Genomic DNA, 23,101 nt, shown 5'->3' on the forward strand with positions numbered 1-23,101 from the left:
TTCATTCATTCCCACACAGGTTATAGGTTCATAGGTTCATAGGTTCATACTAGGCTATCTGCCCTAGGGCATTTATAAGCCTAGCCAGAGTGTGTATGGCTTTCGCCACCCATTTTAAATTAATTTTGCTATGCCCTTTTTCGAGGTTAGTATACTGTGCTTCTGTCTAACAGTGATACAGAAGTGATACCCGGGGTAAACCTACGATCTCCCATCCACTCATCAAGATTCCTCTTGAAGAGAGTCAATGAGGGACTCTGCCTAACCTGGACTGGGATTTTATTCCAGAGTGAAGGGAGCCTCTGGGTTATGAATCTGTCCCTCCAGCATGTCCTATTTATTTCAGTGCTGAGGTTTAAGTCCCTCGAGCGCATAGCCCGATGGGATTTAGATTTTCTGAGGTGCAGCATGTCCATTAATTCCGGGTTGGACATGGCTTTATGAGTCAGGCACAGATCGCCTCTGAGCAGGCGGTATGCCACTGAGTAGAGCTGGAGTTTCTTTAACCGGGCAGCATACGGCATCTGTTTGAGCCCCTTGATCCTCTTGGTGAGGTACTTTTGGGGTCTTTCCAGTTGCTGCAGGTGTCTGGTAAGGTACATCCCAAAAGGGGCATTGTACTCAATTATGGGCCTGATGAGGGATGAGTAAAGAGGCACGATGACCTCCCCTGATCTAGATGTGAATCCCTTCATGATTAGGTGGGCTATATAAAATGTTTTTCTAACCACTTTGGCCATGTGGTTGTCAAATGAGAGATTGCTATCAACTTGGGTCCCCAAGTCCCTAATTACTTCTTCTGTACTTAATGGATTACCACCTATGTGGTAATTTGTGGGCACTTTGTTTTTGCCAAAGGGGATGACTATACACTTTTGGCGTTTAGCTTGAGGCCATGGCTCTGGCACCAGTTGTCTGTTTCTATGAGGCCCTTTTGGAGGATGCTTGTGTCAGCTGGAGAGTCTATTATGGTGCCCAGTTTGCAGTCATCTGCGAACTTGGTCAGCCACAGTCCTTCCGTGTTGGCCTGTACCTCCGAGAAATATATACCGAACAAGAGAGGTCCTAAGACTGAGCCTTGTGGGATGCCACTTGTAACTGGTTTGGAGTCTGACATGGCTCCAGCTATTCTAACCATGTGGGTTCTGTCCTTGAGCCAGTTTGCAACCCATCTAGTGACATAGGGGTTTATATTTAAGCTGGTGAGCTTATCTATAATGCCCGAGTGGGGTATTGTATCAAAGGCTTTTGCGAGGTCCAGGTAGGCTGTGTGGACCACCTTCCCCTTGTCAATGGCCTTGGTGACTGTTTCAAAGAAATTGACCAGGTTTAAGAGGCAGGATCTGCCCTTAACAAAGCCGAACTGGGTAGGATCCAGTGTCTGTAGGTCCCCAATATCTTTATTTATAAGGTCCATGATGATCCTTTCCATAGCTTTGCAGACCAAGCTAGTGAGACTTATGGGGCGATAGTTTCCAGGATCCGTTGAGGCACCACCTTTGTGGAGAGGGACCACTGTTGCTGTACGACACTCTTTGGGTACATATCCTGTAGTAAGGCTGAGATTGAACAGTAGTTTTAGGTTTGGGTTTAGCTCCTCTTGGAGTTCATGTAGGACGCAGCCCTGGACACCGTCTGGTCCCATTGATGCTGTGTTTCTTGCTTTGGAGAGGGCAGCTCTTACCTGAGCATCTGAGATGTCAGGGGAGCAGCACTCTGCTGGGATAGATATTAGCCCTTTTGGTGGGGAGGGAGAAGTTTGCTGAACCTGTCAGCTAGGATGTTGGCAATGTCTGTGGGTTCGTGTATTTTTGTCATTTTGGACTAATTCTGAGCATATCTGGGAATTCCCACCCAGGTTCCTAACATAACTAAAGAAAGCCTTGTGATTATCCTTAGTGTCCTGTGCAATTTTTCTCTCGAAGCTGGCCTTAGACGATTTTATGAGTGCCCGTAGTTTTTGCTAATACTGATCAGAGATGCCTTCCCTTTTGGGATTTTGCTCTGTCATGTAGTAGCTTCCTCCTTCTATTGTATAGTTTGTTTATGGCTGGGGTCCACCAGACAGGACGTCTGCCTTTGGAGGATTGGGTCTTGGTTTTATTTGGGATTGCATGATCCATGCATTCCTGAAGGTGTTCATAGAATGCGTTTATAAAGGATTTTGTGGTCTGGGCCATATTATCCAGAGGCCCGAGGGCTTTGAAGGATTCCACCTCGGTTTTGAGGAGTGTGAAATTTGCTTTAGAGAAGTTTTTCACTGTGGTTTTCTGGGCATGGGGTGGGGTCGGGATGTGAATATCCAGTGAGATTAGTTTATGGTCTGATCTTACCAGTGAGGGATACACTTCTGGTCTGGAGCATAGAGTCCCCATGTTGGTGATGATCAGGTCCAGTATGTTTTCCCCTCTTGTGGGAGTGGTAACAAGTTACCACTCCCACAAGTTATGAATATAATTTTGATTGTTATGTGAATTGTAACACAAACTTTATAGTATATTTAGCTGCATGCATTAAAAAATGTTCTTCGTTTTATGTAGTTAAAAGTAGTAGAAGATTAAAAGACCGTATTATAGAACATAAATCAGGTATCAGGAGAAATGTACCTACTAATGCATTAGCTAAACATGTAGTAGAGAATGGTAAGGAGCATAGATTCAAATTTAGGGCTATTAAAGTTATTTATAAAAATATGAGAGGGGGTAATATTAATAATTTTCTATAAAATGCTGAATATTCTTGGATTGTGAGACTACAAGCAAATGTTTTTCCTGGTATTAACAATAAAGTGAGTATAAAACCTGTTTTAGTTAAAAAACAGCATATACTGTACTAATAATACTTGTAGTCGTTTAGGGCATTATATTGTGTATATTGTGTATATACATGTTTTACTATTACTTTTTTATATATTTATATTTTTTATATACTTGCACTTTATATATATATATATATATATATATATATATATATATATATATATATATATATGCATTTATTCTTTATATTTTATGTTTTAGTATTGTATGTATGTCTTATTGGTTGGCTATGTCAGGTGATTTTATGAACTGTTATTTAAATGAATTGACTGCATCATTAATTGTTTAAAGCACTGAGGAAGGGGAGAACTGAAAGCTTTGCTGTCTTAAGTGTTGTATTGCTGCATTAAAGTGTGGATACTGAACGTTTCTGTGCTCTCTTTTTGCTGTTTGACTGATTACCGTATTGAGCACAGTTTACCACAGTGATAACTTTTTGTGTTTCTTTAAATATTGAATCCCCCCTGGAATAACACCAGAAACTATGATAAATGTTAAAGTCAATAATTCAATCTGTGCATCATCCTTGGTGAAAGCAGAATGCTGCTCAATGCAAGGCACATACCTATCTGAGACACATATTCAGAGAAATAGATAATTACTGTCTTTCCATATTAGGACTTGTTCTAACAGTAAAAGTGAGTCTCTATGACAATTAAAAAATTGCTTGAAAAAAAAATTTCTGTTAATACACTACAGACTTGCAACATAAAACTTTATACAAGATCTTTCTAGATCTAAACATCTTTCTTTACCTACATTTATAGCACTAGTGACCACACCTATCCTACCTTACCCAATCAGATAAGGAGCTATCACATTGTCTACAAAACAATCACTAATAATTAAATAACCAACCTCCACCCCATTTACAAACTATTCAATATCTTTCACAACCTTCTCCAGCCAAAAAGTTTTTATACTCCCTCCACTTACTATTGGATGAGACATTAACAATTTAACTCTGAACATTTTCTAGCTGAATTAATACATGTAAATTGGTCCCACTAAAAAATTTCTCCCCACTTAATGAGTAGAATACTTCAATTCTACTTTCTTTCTTATTGGATCAACACAAAGAGGCAAGTCTAGTGACCTCTCTACTTTCATCCCATAGCACTTCTATCACCTATAAGCTAAAAATGGAAAAAATGTATCCACAAAAACCTTCTACCACACCCACTACATCACACACTACTTAAACTGTGTCACATGGTTTGGTTTAGACCCTCCCCACAGCACTGCCACTTCTCTCCTTTCTCCTTCTCGATCTCGACCAAACCCAACAATATAAATACTCATCATCATCAGCAGTCTTCATATTGACTTATCTAAAGCATTCGTATGGTTAACTAACAAAATTCTACACATATAAAATCTCTCTCTCACTTGATCTCTTACCTTTTAACTTATCTTACTCACAAACCTAGAAAAAAAGCCCAAGCAGTTCTCTGGAAAATGTATTATCTCTAGATGTAGCCCTTCTATTTTCTACTTTATTAATGACCTCCAATCCAGCTATCCCAAACTCAACCTTGCATCCAATATGCAGACGATTCTACTATAATCTGCACTGCTAATTCCTTAATGAACTCCAGTCCACTCACCCAAAAGCTTTTTACTGTGTTCTAAAAAACTGCTATTGTTCTCACCACTTCCCATAAACTGCCATACTCAACTTAACTCTTACCGCTTCGGACAAACACCCTTATTTCTCCTAACTACTAAACTAACTATTAGGAATAATAACAATAAATAATCTCAGCTTTGACTCAACAACAAACAAAACAAAGTAATTAAAAAATTAAAAAAATACAACTTTATCCCCCTTCCTTGCTCCTTAAGAAGCAAGACCTGGACCAGATCTCTTACTCACCCTTTATCTCTACTCCCCTCTACCTTCTATCTCTACAAAACAACCTCAAACCTCAAGAAACTAGCAACCTCTTACTATAACATTGCTAGATTTTATAACACTTTTAGATTTTGATTGTCTGTCACTTTCAACTACTATGTTGGCTTGAACCTTCAAAACCAACTATGTTGGCTTCTTAACTTTCCTACAATCTCAGTTCTTTCTAAATCAAAATACCTAAGCACATCTCAACTAAAATACCTATACTGAAACATCCAAAAACTACTGATTAATATACCAAACCCTCCTCTACTCTGGGTTGTCTTCTCTCTTTCAACTACTAAAAAAATAAAAATGGAACAATCAACACCCTCTTTCTTCACTTTCCTCACTTTTCAAAGATTTTTTGAAAATTCAAATAAACAAAAACAACAAACACTTCACTGGCTCCACCCAGCCCTCTACTTCCCTTCACCTCCTCTCATTCTTTTATTTCTTACTATCTCTGCTCCTCACCTCACCCTTGTCCTTCTACAAACTATAAAAACTTTATAGAAACCTTTAATTAAGATATTTTTTGATTTTGCTCTGATTGTATTTGTGTACTTAGTATAATCACAACCTTTCTCTACCTGTTTGTATTGTATTGCCTATCTTTGTTTAAACAAGATGAAATTGCTAAAATGTTGACTGAAAACTGATGACTAAATGTATATAAATGATTTTACTAATACTAAATGAATTTAAACTGTGCAATCTTTCTGAACACGCACCATTTTTATCCTAAGATTTGAATTGTTACCTTGAAGAATTACATATATTTGTTTTTTCCTCAAGTATTTAGTTAAGTGCACAACTTTTAAAATACAAACTTAGCATATCTAGTTTATATAATGTGTAGGATTTCTAGCACTTTTTAAGTACCTGTAGATATTCTGTCAAAAGGTCATCAGCCAGGCTTATGGCTGAACTCAGATACCCACCATGGGCTCTTAGTTTCATTTTTCATCTGGAGTTCAGGTTGCTTCATGATTTTATAGCTATATGGCCTCATGTTTGGCAAATAAAACAAATACTGGCATGCCATTTTTACCTTTATTGAAGACAATAGCCCTATACATAGAATTTAGTGGAAAATGCATAAATAAATTCATCTCAATAACTGGAGTCAAATTACATTATTTTTCTGTGAAATACAATAGATAGAAAATCACTAAAATATTTTTATCCACAGTGGCAACTAAACCTACTCAATTAATTAAGATACATTACTAGAGATATAATTAAAAACAGATGCTACCATGGTAAGATGATACCTTGGAGATTTTCTTCCCAGGCCTTTGCTGAAAAAAGGCACCTCTATCCAGTCAGTCTTTCCTGGTAAACAAATGTCAATAAATAAAATAAATAAATGCTGTTTTTCCTGCAGGAGCCATAGAATTTCCACTGCTGCTGTTCATTTTTTCCAGATATTTTTCCATACTCCTACGCCACTATGAATGAATCTTGACTGAGGACAACTTCACTCAGTATAACCCCACGGCCCCTATTAATATGCAAGGCACATTAATATAGTTTGTGGGATAATATTAGCTTGTTGATACACACAAGTCACTTTCAATAACCATTGTAACCACTGTTTTATTCAGAACTTGTTGGCAATATCACTGCGATGATTTGGCACTAGCTTTTCGAAGTTCACTAAAGTACACACAATTACAAGTCCCTACTAATGTATTGCAATTTACTTTAATGTGTTTCTTCTTTAAATGAGGAAAGCTATAAGATACAACCCAAACTTTAAAAAGCAAGTATTCTAGGATGAGTTCTTAACAGAAATTCTTATTGTATTTTCATTTATTTTAACAGAGGTTGATATCTTTATACTACTGAAGGGTAACAGTGCACCCAGGTGAGTATATACCTCACTGTCCTGAATTGTTTTACCTGACACCTAATAGTTCCAGCACCTTAAATATAGCAGTATATCAGTGGTCCGTATCATATTTAATATAGTGCTGGGCATTTGATAGTAATATATAATACTGACTGGAATTCAAACCAGCATACTCTGTCATCTCTATTTCAATGAGTTTATTACCATTGCTTTTTACCTTATTGTCCTCCCCACTGGAGGTCAGATCATTATGTTATGCTTATAAAAGCTTAAATAGCTCTCTTTTTACTATTTAATAAATAAGCACTTATACAGGCATGTCTAATGGTCAGCTCCCGGTGTTTTCTCCTGTCTACCTGATGAATTTGGGCATCTTGTGGCAATGCAGCATTGCCTCCTGTACACAGATAACCCTCTCCTCCTACCACCCAACACTACAACCTGTGAGAGATGCACTTATATAACCAAACTGGAAGCAAAGCTCTCTTCACCCAAGACTGGACTAGACAGTCAAGAGGAGAAGGTAAACACTTGCACCACACCACACTCATCACATAGTCCCTCAAAACCTACACCACCAAAAAACACCCATAGAAACACAAAACACACACCTACATTCGTGGAGGCTCTCAAAAAAAATCTACTCAAGCAACAGGGACCTCCAAAGCAGAAACGCAAGCAACCTCCCCCCCCCCCAACACAACCCAAATGACACATAGCCCACAAACTCAGTGTGCCACTCAACCACAGCCCATAAGGCATAACAACATACCCAACACTCTAGTCATAGGTGACTCTACAGTCAGGCACACTGATGTTCCACTCACCAGGCTAAACAAGGAGAACGTTACTGTCAGCTGCCTGTCAGGTGCCAGGATCTGCCACATAATGCATGCACTCAGGACACTCCACAGCAAGTACAAATATGACTCTGTCATTGTCCATGTTGGTGTGAATGACCTGAGATGTACCTCCCTGAACTACATGAAAAGAGACATGGAGGAGCTTTCTGATCTTGTAGCACAGGCAGATATGACCCTAGCCCTGAGTAGCATCCTGCCATCACCCAGAATGATACCACAGTACAAGGACAAAATGATTGACTTAAACAATTGGCTAAGCTTCTGGTGTCATTCTAAGGGGATCCAGCATCTGTCTGCCTGGGATGACATGATCAACAAACCACAATGCTTTGCCAGAGATGGCCTGCACCTATCGCCCTTGGGATTCCGGATACTGGCTAAGGCTCTTGCCACCCCTATAGTGCCTTTTTTAGGCAAGATTCAAATGACAAATTCACCACCATAACAGGTACAAGCAAGCAAAATCTGAGGGTAATGCTACTTAATGCTAGATATCTAAACCTCAAAATGCACTCACTCGAGGCACTCCTTAAAATGGAGAACATCGACATCTGTGCAGTGTCAGAGACCTGGTTCAAGACTCCAGAGAGCACCCCTGCATTACCAGGCTATAATTCCTACCACACCTTTCAGCCACCTAACCTGGACCGAAGCACTAAAGGTGGAGGCATGTCCATATTCATTAAGGATAGCCACACTTCCAGGCTAGTTGCTCAGTATAATGCATCTGAGATTATCCAAGTGCAACTAACTCTGGGCAAGACCACAATGCAAATTGTAGCTTGCTACAGATCCCCCACCATGCCCCAGGATTCCCACTCCTTTCTTGATACACTGGAAAATATTAGGGTACAACCTAACACCCTAATAATGGACGATTTCAACTACCCCACCATTAACTGGGAAAACTACTCATGTACCAACTCTTGTGCTCAACACTTTCTGGAATTCATAAATTCCAATGCGTTGGATCAACTTATCCACACCCCCTCCAGGGGCAGCAATATCCTAGACCTGGTCATTACCAACATGGGCAACCGGTGTTCCACATCAGAGGTCAATTCCTCGTTGGTCAGATCCGACCACAAGCAAATCGCCATAGATATCCACATCCCACCCCCACCCCACCCCCCATTAGGGAAACCACCGTAAAAAATTTCTCCAAAGCCAACTTCATGCTTCTTAAGACAAAAGTGGCAAACTTCACGACACCCATGCTGACGGACAATAGAGATAAGACTGCTGAATCCTATACAATTGCACTTTATAAGCACTTACACGAGTGCATGGATCGTGCAATCCCTAACAGAACCAAGATGCTATCCTCCAAAAAAAGGAAGTCAATCTGGTGGTCCCCTGCTATAAACAAACTCTACAGCAGAAGAAAGAAACTGTTGCAAAAAAGAGTAAAATCCCATGATTGGAGGAACTCCATGGTCAGCCTCAGTAAGAAGCTGAGATCCCTCATAAAATCCTCCTAAGCTAGTTACGAAAACAAAATCGCCACTGATTCTAAAGACAACCACAAAGCATTCTATAGCTATGTCAAGAATCTCAATGGCAACACTCAGATCTGCTCCGAGTTACAGCACAATGGCACTAAATATACAGAACCAACTGATATTGCCAACATCCTGGCAGATAGGTTCAGTGCTAACTTTATCCATCTCTCATCCCCTAAAGAGCCCATCTCTATACTGGAAGAATGCAAAGTACCTGTAATCATGGCTGCACAGGTAAAAAACACATTCTCTAAAGCCAAGAACACAGCATCCATGGGACCTGACAACATCCCAGGCTGCGTTCTACATGAACTACAGAACAAACTGGCACCCCACCTATGTTCAATCATAGCCTCACCCCAGGCTTTATGCCCACTGAATGGTGCACAGCAATGGTTATCCCACTCCACAAAGGGGGAGCCACCACAGACCCCGGGAACTACCGCCGCATTAACTACTAATTAATTACTAATTACTAATTAATCTACTTAACACAGAAAGTGTGATAAGAGACCTTGGACACATTTGGACAGTAGTCTCTCCTTTGATAATCATATCGCCACAGTAGTCAGGAAATCCTTCTGTGTGGCACAGCTCATCACAAAAGGTTTCTCATCCAGGAAAAAAGAGGTCATTGTTCTCCTCTACTCATCACTCATTAGACCCATTATAGAGTACAGTGCCCCTTTTGGTATGTACCTCACAAGACATCTACAACAACTGGAAAGGCCACAGAAATACCGCCCAAAGAAGATTACTGGCCTCAAACAGATGCCCTACGCAGACCGTCTCAAAAAACTCCAGCTTTACTCTGTCACATATCACCTACTCAGAGGCGATCTCTGCCTAACATACAAAGCTATGTCAAACCCAGAGCTGTTGGACATGCTCCACATAAAGAAATCCCAATACCTCTGAGCTATACGCTCTAAAGACCTAAACCATGTCACCACAATAAACAGAAAATGCTGGAGGGATAGAGTCCTGTCCAAAAGACTTCCCATACTCTGGAACAAACTACCTATCTATATCAAACAAAGCTCCTCATTAGCACTCTTCAAGAAAAATCTTGATGACTGGATGGGAGATAGTAAATTCACCCCGGGGATCACTTCTGTGGCTCTGCTTGACAGGGGCACAGGAAAATAATTTTCTTGGGTGGCAAAAGCCAAGGAACCATTTGGCTAGGCTTATATAGGCCCTAGGGCCAATAGCCTAGTACCTACCTATGAACCTATGAACCTAAGCACTCAATCAGTCTTGAGGCACTTGGGCACCCAGGTTGATAGCAAACTGACTTTTGACTACCATATTGCCTCCACTGTATGGAAAGCTTTCCACATGACACACCTCATTAGCAAGGGTATCTCATCCATGGACAAGGTGGTCATAACATCCCTGTATTCTTCCCTTATAAGACCCATTATTGAGTACAATGCCCTTTTCAGCATGTACCTCACAAAGCACATGTAGCATCTGGAAAGATCACAGTGGTTCCTCACCAGGAGAATTCAGGGCCTCAAACATCTACCCTACACAGCTCAGAGGTGACCTCTGTCTGGCATACAAAGCAATCTCAGACCCTGTCTTGATGGGACTGCTGCATATCTGCAAGTCAAGCTCCACTCGAGTAACCCACACACGTGACCTCAACCTGGTCTGTGACATCAATAGGACTTTATGGCAGGACAGATTTGTATCCCAGAGACTCCCCCTTTTGTGGAATAAACTCCCTCTCCACATAAAGCAGAGTACCTCATTAACCCTTTTTAATCTTAACCTGGATAACTGGATGGGGAACAGAAAATACACCCCTAGGATTTCACCTGTGTCCCTGCTGGACAGTGGCATAGGGTGCTGACATGTTGGAACATGGACTAAATTCCTGGCTAGGCTTATAAGGGCCTCAGGGCCAATAGCCTAGTAACTTCCTATGATCATATGATCTTTTCTGATATATGTCAATAAATTACTGTTTCCTATTTCTTTCACTTCAGTGAGTCCACATAGTTCCTTTCTGGTAGCAGCATGTTCTCAATCTAATCCATCCATCCATCCAGCCAGCCATCCATCCATCGACAGTCCTTTTTTCCATTTTTGCACATGGGGTTGGGGTGTCACTTCAACAGTGACAATCATCTAGAGCCAAGGTTTACAGTGCTCAGTCTGGTATTTTTTTATTAAGTTCATAAGTTCACAGGTGTATGCTAGGCTAACTGCCCTGGAGGGCCATTTTAAGCCTAGCCAATAACCTGAGGTCGGAGTCAAACCATGTACCCTATGTCTATGAGGTGAAGACCTTAACTATCATGCCAAACCCACCCACCCTAGGTCGGTCTGGGACTAGCTTCTTTTACAGTATTCAGCTTTTCCCAACAACAAGGCATCCTAAATAAGAAACTAGCCCCTTTCTTTTTAGCAGACGTTCTCTTTACTCCACATGTATGAGACTCTTAATAATTTCTTTTAGCTCTTCAGTTCCTTTCTTTTCTCTTTCTTGCTGGCCATAATACCCCCACATCTGCTGCTGCACTCAGGTGTACTACTGGAAGAAGTTTTCCCATAATACTTAGCCTGCTGAGCAAGGATTCTTTCTTTCTCAGCATCTGCTGCTTGGCTCCTATAGGACCTGATACATTTTTTATCACTGATTATGTCCTGGAGTTCGCAGCTGGGGGCTAACTTCACTCCACGCATTCATGCTACTTGTAGTGTCATTTCAGTATTCACCCTAACCTCACTCCCACCCACCCCATATCATTCCCTTTATAATTAAACAAAGCACTTGCCAACCTTCTAATACATATCACATACATATCAGCACACCCTCTTAACCAACCCTTTTCCTCTTTCTCATAACTAACTTCCTTAGATTTCCACATTGTACTAAAGAAGGAATATTTGATGTATATGCCTTATTACAATCTAGCAGATATTTTTTTTCTCATTGGCCTCTAATACTTTCTTTTCCTTAACCTAAGTAAAAGATAGACCATTTTTTATAGTGTCTCCAATTCCATAGGACTAAAGTAACAAGCTTCATCTCTCTGTCTCTCTCTCTCTCTCTTTCTCACTCTCTCGCTATTTCTTTCTCTCTTACTTCCTCTCTTTTTCTTTCTTTGATTAGACAGCCAGTAGGCTGTACTATTCACATTTTGTTAATCTTTCTCCCAGCCTAGTCAGTAGATAGACTGTGCCTTATGCTTCTCTGTTTACCAGCCTTGGTGGTAGATAGGCTATTGGTTCTTTTTACTGTCCTTTATACTAATTTTCCTCTCATTCTCTTTCTCAAACAATGCAACCAATAACCTTCACTACACACACTGTCTTATCCTCTTTCTCAGTCTAAGTTGAAGATGGGCTGCACCTAACTCTCTTCTTCTCCCCAACCTAGGTGGCGGATGGGCTGCTGCTTCTTTTTGCTTTCCCTCTTTCTACCAGCATAAGTGGCAGGTACACTACTTTTCATTTTTATTTTATCTACCTACTTTCTCCCAGGCTATATGGAAGATTAGCTGTTCTTCACTCTCTTCTTCTTTCTAGCCTAAGTGGTAAATAGGCTGATGCTTCATTTATTTTGTTCTTCCCTCTCTCTACCAGCTTACATGGCAATTAGGCTGCTTTTCTCATCCACTTACTTTCTCCCATATTTCTCATATTTTTTCTTTCCCCTTCTAGGTAGCAGATAGGTAACAATTTCTTTTTCATCTGTTGGCAGTTATTTTTAGGTTAATAGGTAAGTACTAGGCTGGACGCCCATCTGGCCATTTTAAGCTTAACCAACTTCCCTTTCAAAGGAGAGAATCAAACCCTCTACCTTGTGTCTTTGAGGGATACACTTTAACTGTTACGCCAATGCCTAAAATGTTGTTAACTCAGTTGTTAACTTATAGTTTCCTAAGTGAATACTAGGCTAACTGCCCTGAAAGGCCATTTTTAAGCCTAGCCAGTAATCCAAGATTAGAATCAAGCCCTGTACCTTGTGTTATTGAGGTAAAGACCTTAACCATTATGCCAAACCCACCCCCTCTTTGAGTATTCTGTACCACCCTTCCATCTTTTTCCTCCTAAACAAGGTGACACAATGGCAAAAACTTGTATTCTTTCCCCTCATCCTTCCCATTCAGCTGGCTACTGCTGTGCTTTTTTATCATTTCCTTCCTGTGTCCCATTCAGGAAACATATAGGCCACCCCCGATATCTTCTGTTATTTTGCAGTTAGAGATCTTCAAACAGTTCCACTCACAGAAAACACTCTTATCACCTCTCTCCTGCTCTTCTGTCTATCATTCTCTCTTTTCCTTCATCCAGGATACTCTACAGTACCTCTCTTCTTCACTCACATCTTTGACTAGATCACTGGAGGATTCTTGACCACCATACAGTTACAACTTGTATCTGCCCTTATTATGTTAATTCTAACAAACTGCATCTACCCTTAAATCACCCTACCTACCAGCAGTCCTCTTCTATTCCCAACTAACCAAAACAATCTACAAATTTCAGATCCAGATACCCTTCTACCTCCATAACTACAATAAACTGTGTCTCTATTTGTCCATATCAAACTTTTATGCAAGAAAATACAAAATCCATGTATTTCATCAGAAAATACCTAACCTTTCTTATCCACATAGTAAGCAAACTCCTCAGGTCTGACCTGAGGTCAACCCAGACCCACCTCAAACAATGACCCCACCGCCTCCAGTATATTCTATTCCTCTTCATTTCCTCCCTTACCTAATATAAACAACATGGGCAAAATCAAATACCTCACAATAGCCTGGATTGGCACTTGTAGCATCAACAATAGCTGAGCTACACTGGTTAATTGGATCTCTACAGAAAATGTTCACATTATAGCCATTACTGAGACTTAGTTCTGCTCATTCTCTCTCATTCAGGCTAACTGCAATATCCTCTGTGATGTTAGTCCAGGTTCCACAGCAGGTGGTGATGATATGCAACTAATAAAAAATACCACTTTTAACTTCATTAATTCTAACCATGGCAACCAGTCTAATAACAAAACTCCCTAATGCATCACATCTAATCTAACAATAGGTGATGGCACTCACCTTACAATTGCCATGGTTTATATCTCAACATCTCAACTATCAAACATACGCGCCCTGAAAATTTCCCCTTCCTGCTTTCACCAAAGCACAGTTACACTTGGAGACTTCAACTTTAATGCATTATTATCTGAAGGCAAACAACTGCACAAAATATTTTCCAATTTAACCTTGAGCAACTAGTAAAATACCCCACTAGACTAAACTTGCAAACAGGAAATCATTCAACTCTAGATCTTATCATTAAAAAAATACACAATTGCTGTACCAATATTAGTGTTGTACCCATTTTCCTAAGTGACCACAGTCCTATTCTCTCCCCCCTGGTCCTTTAAATCTATAAGACTCAACTACCAGTTAGTTACTGACCACATTTTCTCCAAACAAAAATTAGCCATCCTAAAACAACATCTTATTAACACTGATTGGTCACCTTTATATCTCATCCCTCACCCCACTACAGCTCTAATCTTCTTCACTAATGCCCTCTCCAATATCAGGGATACTTTATTCCCAATCACACATAGGAGAGTGACAAATATACCCTTAGCTATCTAATGATATTAAAAATCATATGAGGCAGACAGACAAGGCCTGGGCAATGTGGAAGTAAAACAATACAGTGTCCAACTACATCACTCCTACCTCTTCTGGAGAAAACAAACCAGTATATCAACCAACTCCACCAAATTCATCTACCTGAAAAATAAGCAAGCATCCATCATTAACAACTAAAACACTTGAACTGCTTTAAAGCAAGTAACAGGACATATCATTAATCCCAAGTACCCCACAAGGCTACTGATGTAGTCAAATAGAAGAATATAAATGCTTCTTCATCACAAGCATGCGCACTACAACCAACACTTTTCAGTCCAGTCATGTCATCCTTCGTAGTCTTGGCATTCACACTCAGCCTCAACTTTATCTCTTAGCAGACTATGAATGAAAGCCTATATTAAATCCTCTGCTCTCCATCTTATGTTCCTTAGAAGCCCATCTGATAAAATTGACAAGCCACTTACTTTCATCTTCAGTCTGTCCTATACTACAGGAATAGTTTCCTCCAACTAAAACACAACCCCCATTACCCCTATCACCAACATTCCCTCACCCAAAACATTGGAAGATTTTAGCTATATCTCTAACTAAAGTCCACTAACTGAAGCATATCAGAAAATCCTATAGTAGCAAATGTTCAAACATATAAACAGTTATGTTCTATTGTCAGACAGACAACATGGATTCAGAAATTAGCAGTACAACTACCCTTTTAACTGTTATACTCTGTCTACAGCAGCATTAATGAAGGACTAACTACAGCCAGAATTTTGTGGAAATGTCAAGGTCTTTTGAAATGGTAAAACACAGTTTGTTCTTTACAAAATTACAGAAATTCACCTTTGATGGTGGTTCTGTTTAGGCTGCCTGTTCTAGACTGATGTATCTAGAAGGTTTATAACTTAGGTATACAGGAGATGCATATATAGGCTATATATCATGTTGAACACTTCAGTGAACAAAGACAGGCAGGCTTACAGTGTGCTCACACCTTCTTTTGGGTGTCATGAAGATTATCAGCTTCGTTGCTAATCTGGACAGTACATCCTGAAGGACCATGATTAAGCATGTTCACGTAGTCAATCAAATTACTTTCCTGACCTTTTTAGGCAAAATAATAGATCTCCTGATTGAGCAGTGTGTGTGTGTGTGTGTGTGTGTGTGTGTGTGTGTGTGTGTGTGTGTGTGTGTGTGTGTGTGTGTGTGTGTGTGTGTGTGTGTGTGTGTGTGTGTGTGTGTGTGTGTGTGTGTGTGTGTGTGTGTGTGTGTGTGTGTGTGTGTGTGTGTGTGTGTGTGCGTTCGTGTGTTTGCACATGTGAGTGGAAGAGGGTGATAAATTCCCCTTACTTATCCCATAATTCTGACATAAAAGATGAACTATGCATATGTTTGTACTTCATAAATAAGGTAGTATAGAAGACTAAGGCTATGAGCATCATCCTACAGTCCAGGATGAGATTCCTTCACCCTTAATTTACCTGCTGTCTTTCCCTGTGCAAGTTATTTCACAACTACACTTCTAGGTCACCACTAAATTATGTTTTGTGCTTATTAGTCATCAACTAAATAAAATAAAATAGAAAATAAGATTGTTTAGATGATGCTTTTTATATTGCTTTCACCTATTAATGATTTACTGTTTCTCTCTCTTAGCTACTTGTGGCTTTCATTCCTCCATGCCCTTCTCTCATGTTTGGGCAGCAAGCCTGAGTAGGCATTTTCAGTCTCTAAGAAACTCCAAGTATTTATGATTAGATAACATGTGTAGTATTTGCCCAGGCTCCAGATGACACGTACATGCACCTAGGACTAACCAGTAGTCTACATCAGAGGATTCTTTTTCTGCAAGGAAAAGACCCATAGCACCCCTAAGGTTAGCAGAGGGCAGTGACTGTCCAGCCATTCTTCTACTGGCTGGATCCACTGGGCAGGAAGTCTGCTACTCAAAGCCAAGTCACCTACACTATACTCAAGTCTAAAACCTCTATGCCAGTTGGTCATACCCTGCATCTAAAACTGAGACTAGCTTTTGTCTTTGCTTTTAAGATGCTTGGTGTCTGCAAGAAAGCAAAACTAATGCTGGAGAGGATGCCAGTTTTTCATAGGATACACACATTCATGCACACACACACACACACACACACACACACACACACACACACACACACACACACACACACACACACACACAATAAGATCACCAGTTCATCTTTTGAGATATGGGAGGCAACTGAAGCAGCTGGCAAGAACTCAGGCAGACATATGGGGGACATGCAGTCTGCATACAGAGGGTACCCCAGCTGAGAACTGAAGCAGAAGACCAGGCATTGTGAGGCAGCAGTGCTAAATGCTACATCTCTGTGTCAGCATTTTATAAAACAATAATATTTTTTATGATTGCTTCCAGAGGTAATCACTTCTGATTGCACAGTTTGCTCAGAAACTACAATTTAAAAATCAAAAATGACTCAAAACAAAAAAAAATGCAAAATAAACTGTAAAGTGAAGATTTCTCTCTGAATCTGATACATAGAGGTCTGCTCTATGAGGAAGTAATGTATGCATTTATTTCCTATTTACAGATCTGTACTGAACAATCAGATAGTATGAACATGCTACAGTTTCCCCTTACAGTAGTTTAATTCCTGAATTGTGGTCACACTGTGCTAGCATCCATATACTGGTAGCATTATAATTAATAACATTTTAATTTGTATCCCTGGTCTTCTTCTTCTTTCGGCTTTTTTCCAGTTATGGGTCGCCACAGTATATCATCTGTCTGCTCATGATTGGCAGTGGAGTTTTACAGTGTCGAGTTGCCAACCCGGCATCCAACCTTCCACAGAAGGACACACACACACACACACACTCACACCTAGGGCCAATTTAGAGTGTCCAATCCACCTACGGCATGTCTTTTGGATATGGGAGGAAACCGGAGCACCCGGAGAAAACCCATGTGACCACAGGGACGACATGCAGACTCTGCACAGAAGGCACCCCAGCCAAGAATCGAACCAGAGAACCTTTTGTTGTGAGGTGGCAGTGCTAACTACTGCACCACCATGGCTGCCCCTGTATCCCTGGTACAAAAGAAAAATGTGATTCATAAATGTTATACAGGTAGTGTCCTGGATAGTATGCAATTGTTCAAACCATAGGTAATGCTGTAAATAGAAATAGAAATACCTAGAAAAAATATTGCTATCTCAGCTACACAATCTAGCAAATATTAAAGTCTGAACTTGTTCTAAAATGATGTATTTTTAATTACCCCTGTGTTGAAAAAAATATCTTGCTATATGGAATCACAGCTACTCCAGTCTCAGTATTCTGGCTAGGTTGGGAAAATAATTTAAACCAAAAGCAGTTTATTTCCTTCCTTTTTCTACTAGTTTACTAAAGAAGTTTAAAGCATAAACTCAAGAGGGCGTGGGTTATCAAATGCATAACTACACATTTCATTAGCAGATAATACACAGCCTTTCACTGTACTAATTAGATGAAAATGCACAAAAGAGATGAGCAATATTTTTGCATGTGAATGGCAGGCCTACAGTTGGTAGTACAGCCTTTGTACTTCTAATGATATGTGTAAGTACAGCTCAGATGGAGGTTTGCATGACCTGACCCTCTCCTTGTCTCACCTAAGAGCACTTCAGATGATTCTGCCTAGAGGCCCTATTCTTTTGTTAAGCACAAAGTGTAGGAAGACTGCAACTGATACAATATGCAATCAACAGATTGCTATGTTTAGAAAAACAACAAGGAAATTCATGCAATCTTTTTTGTTACCTTTCTTCTTGCATGTGTTCAAGCTTTTTAGATACTGAAGACCAAATGTAAATAAGGAAAATGTAGATGCAAAAGTGATCAAAAACATGGGTATATCAAGACAATATTTAAATTTACAGTTGTCTGGACTAACATATCATACTGTAATTATTTATATAAGTCATATAAAAACTAGTGCTAGAAGTAAGGAACAACACAAACTTTTGTTACATGTTTGCATACAGTAAGATGTCTTCCAATTGTGTTTTTCATATGTAGCATACTGATTGTTTTATGGGAGATGCATAAATCTTCGGCTGCTACTGAATTTGTATCATCCATATAGTGAATGGTGAGCGATCACCAGAAGATGCATAGGAAAACTTGAAATTCATCCAATCTAGCACAGTCGGTAATAAAAGATAACCTATTGCCTCCTCATGCTCTGTGATTCAATGAAGTACTACAGCGAGCTTTTCATCCAGTGTGATACCACATGTAAAATACTAGAAGTGTAATCTAGAAAAGGTCATTCGCATGACTTCTGCTTTCGCCATTCTGAGAACTGCTGTTGGTATATCAGAAAGATGTGACGAGTCTAGCATATCATAAAATAGGGGAAAGAAACCTGAACGCTAAGTCTTTTTAATTATAGGTGTAATTAAAATTTCCATAACAAAATGGAAACAATATTCCAGTGCTGTGAGTCAGTATTGTGCAAACAGGATAAAAGCTATATTTAGAAAATACGGTTTATTATAGAAATGCTACTGTATAAGCAAACAGAGTTACACACATGCAGTCCAGCTGCTATAATGACAAACACAGTGCTTTAATCGATTACCTTAGTTTATCCATGTCTCATTTTAATGCACGTTTTCATGAAAAGGTAAAACTAGGTATGGCCAGAGAGTGTTTAAGATAATCAAAATCTGCTCAAAGTTTATTTGTGCCAGACATATGGGCTGTAGTTTATAAAAGCATGTTAGTATAAGTCTTTCTCTTTCCGTCTACAGAGTTTTGAAAATCAATGCTACGATTTTCAATTCCCACAGGATGCAGTAACCCATCCATTTAAATTACTTTGAATACATCATAACATACCAGCCAAGATTTCTATCAAATACATCAGTCTTCTTAGATGCATACCCCTTAAAGAGACATGCTACCTGAATGATAGTATTTACTTTTGTCATTATTGTATCTCATTTGTAGGAGAATATTATCTGAAGCTGAATATCATGTCTGTATATACAACAGCAGCCAAGGTCCAAGTCTGGCAGTACAGTATCGTGTTAAGACTGTTAGCTTCTAATGACATCCATCATGGGATTTTTTCCCATTTTTACTTGGATACTTTGTGATTTTGAGCAAGTCAGTTAATTGGAAAGTGCTTCTATGTGACTGTTTAAAATCCACTTGTATCTAGATGCCAGTCAATTAACATGTAACCAAAAAAAAACAATAAACTAGTATGTGACACATTAATATGCATGTCAGCATCCATTTCTCTTACTCTCTCTCTCTATATATATATATATATATATATACACTATATATATATATATATATATATATATATATATATATATATATTTGCTTTTTTGACTGTTTTATAGATGCAGATATAGATATACAAATGCTTCTGTATTGCTTCATTGACCAGATACAGTGATAACAAGTTACATATATATTTCTCAAGTGTAAAATATTTATTTATTTATTTATTTTATTTTACATTTGTTGACCAGGTTTGTCCGACTGAGCTGAAGAGCCCTTTTTCAGCGGAGGCCTGGGGAGAAAAACTCCAACATATACAATTTTCATTATAAATTAGCATTAAACAGCAATTTGTTTGTTTGTTTGTGTCTTTTGGCTTTTGCCGGTTAGGGGTCGCCACAGCGGAACTCTGGTCCGCTAATGATTGGTAGTGGATTTTTACGTACCGGGTTACCAGCCCTGACGCACAACCTTCAACGAAGGCATGCCCCATTCATGTATGCCTCCACACAGAAGACCCTCTAGCTGAGAATCGAATGGGGCAACATCTTGCTATGAGGCAACAATGCTACCGCATCACCACCACCGCAGTACAGCATTAAACAGCAATGTTACAGGGTTATTACAAGGCATTAAGTAGCAATACAATGTTACACAGTGTCAATAATCAGGATTATAGCATAGCCCTTTCAAGATATATAAAAATAAATATGTCATTAAGATGAATATAGTTTTTGGGCTAAGTGGTTACAAAAACCCAGTTTTATCATAATGTAGTTACATGAAGGCAAGAGAATAGAATGCTTCTCTGAGGCAACTTGTGTAATAGATTTTAGAAGACAGTAGAAAGAGTAGTCAAGGAAGATTAGAGAGAGCTAGTGAGAAGAGTGAGTTAAGGGCAGAAAGTAGATTAAGGTATGAGAAGTAGGGGATGTTAAGGAGGGAGAGTGCAGTGGCAAGTCCAGTGACTTTTGAAGTGGTCTTTGGTGGCTGTCTTAAATTGTTTAGGATGTGTAAGGGTCCCGATTTCTAGTGGGAGCCTATTCCAGGCGATAGTGGGATGATAGCTGTACATGTTACAACTAAATTTAGACTTGGGTTTGTAGATTTGTAGTAGGTCTTGGTTAGAGCATCAGAGAGATCTGGAGGGAGAATAATGGGAGATGAGGGGATAGTGCTGGGCAGTAGGAAGGCTTGTATAGGATAGAATGGATGATCTGGAGCTGAGAGGGAAGAAGCTGGTGGGGTAATTCAAGCCAGTTTAGGTGTTTTAGAGAGAGACAGTGATGGGATTTGTAGGTTTGTTGGGCAGCAAAGCTACCTTGTTGTAGGTAGATTTGAGTTTGGTCAGGAGTGTTGAGTTAAGATTTGTGAGAATCTGAGAGTTGTACATTAGACTGGGTAGACGGTAGGTAAGAGAGAGAGAGAGTAATCTTGGCTTCAGAGGTAAGGAATTTCTTGTTACAGTAAAGGAGCCCTAGTTTTGAATGAGTCTTTTTGATACAGTTGTTAACATGCAAGTCAAATTTAAGCTGATCGTCAATGGTTATGCCTAAGAGCTTAGTGCTGGATTGTACCTGAATGGGAGTGTTATTAAGGGACTGTATGGAGAAGGAGGGTTTAATATTGCTGATTTTTTTAGGTAGGAAGAGTAGCAGCTTTGTTTGTTTTAGGGTTAAGGATGAGCTGGTTGTTGGGGAGACATGTTTTGACTAAGTTAAAAGATGCCTGAGTAGCTGAGAAGAGCTTAGAGAGAGAGTTGGCTATGGTGATGACTGTAATCATCTGCGTATTGCACTAAAGATGACTGAGGACAGGAGGTATAGAGCTGATTAGTAAAGATATTAAAAAGTAAAGGCCCTAGAATAGACCCTTGAGGTACACCCATTTTTACAGGGAGAGGAGGGGAGAGTACAGAGTGCCATCTCACTGATTGAGATCTATTAGTGAGGTAGCTGGAAAACCATGCAACAGTATCAGAGGAGAAGTTGAAATTATGCAGTTTGTGCAGCAGAAGAGAGTGTGAGGCACTGTTGAAAGCTTTTAAGAGGTCCAGGAATAGGCAAGAAATAAGTTTATGGTCATCCATGGCTACAGAGACAGTGCTGAGGAAGGATAATAGAGCTGTAGTGGTGCTATGTTTGGGTCTGAAACCATGTTGAATGGGTGTAAGCAGATTTTCCTCTATTAGATACTGTATAACTTGTTTATGAATACATTTTTCTAGTACTTTAGTGAAGCATTGCTGCCTGATGAAAGGGACTTTAGATTCAGAGATAGAGCAGAGAGTCAGCTGCTAGTAGAAGAAAAGTGGAAGGAATATTGTCAGCTGATGCTGAGCATGGTTTTAATTTAGAGAGTAGAGTTTTGATGTGAAGGTATTTGGGGAGACAGTATTAGGAGTAGGTTCAGAAAAGTTGGAGATGTTAGTAGTACAGGAGGCAGTTTCCTCAGTTGTCTTGTCTGGGCATGGATTGATCTTAGGGCTGTTGGAGGTTGTTATATAAAGTCCTTTTTATCTTTTTATTATATTTTTGTCAGATTTCTGAGTTCTTTATATTTTGCAAGTCTGCAGGAGCTTAGTTTGTGACCATTTTTTAATTTGTCTCTAGTTATCATAGTGAGTCTAAGATGCTAAGGAAGGTGGAGTTGAAAAGCTAGGACTGCTTGTAGTGGGAGTTAAGGTTTCTGGATGGAAGTTGTGTTTGGTAGGGTTTCAGGGTTATGATATTTAAAATGATTAGATACAAGTACCCAGTCAATAAGAGTACTAGATCAGTGAGAGTTGTTTGTATGAGTAGGTTGGAAGATTAGCTGTGTAAAGCCATATAAATTAATATGAGTATTAGAGTTTGGATTACTGAGAGTTAACTGACATCCCCAAGGAGGATAGTTTCATTGGGGATGTGTTGAGAAAAGTATGAAAGAATATTTTCAAGCAGAGGAATGTTGCCTCCAGGAGGAATATAGATGGCTGCTACTGTGATAGTGGTGTGGTCATTGATTTTAAAATTCATTGACATTTTTAATTGTTGATATGCTGTCTATTGCATTACTTTTTGGGTGATCTCTGTTTATTGTACTTGGATGCACTGGTAATGTTAAAGGTACTCAGTTTTAATTTTAAAAGATTGTGGAGTGCTGGTTGTGATTTGCTAGAGTTGTATGGTGAAGGATACAATTAGTTAACTGTTGTTCTATGTGTGATCATGGTATGTTTGATTTAATGTGGGATGTAATAGATTTGTATTAGTA

The sequence above is a fragment of the Protopterus annectens genome, chromosome 17.part0 (assembly GCF_019279795.1).
Source record: "Protopterus annectens isolate FY-2018-M chromosome 17.part0, PAN1.0, whole genome shotgun sequence".
Lineage (NCBI taxonomy): Eukaryota > Metazoa > Chordata > Ceratodontiformes > Protopteridae > Protopterus > Protopterus annectens.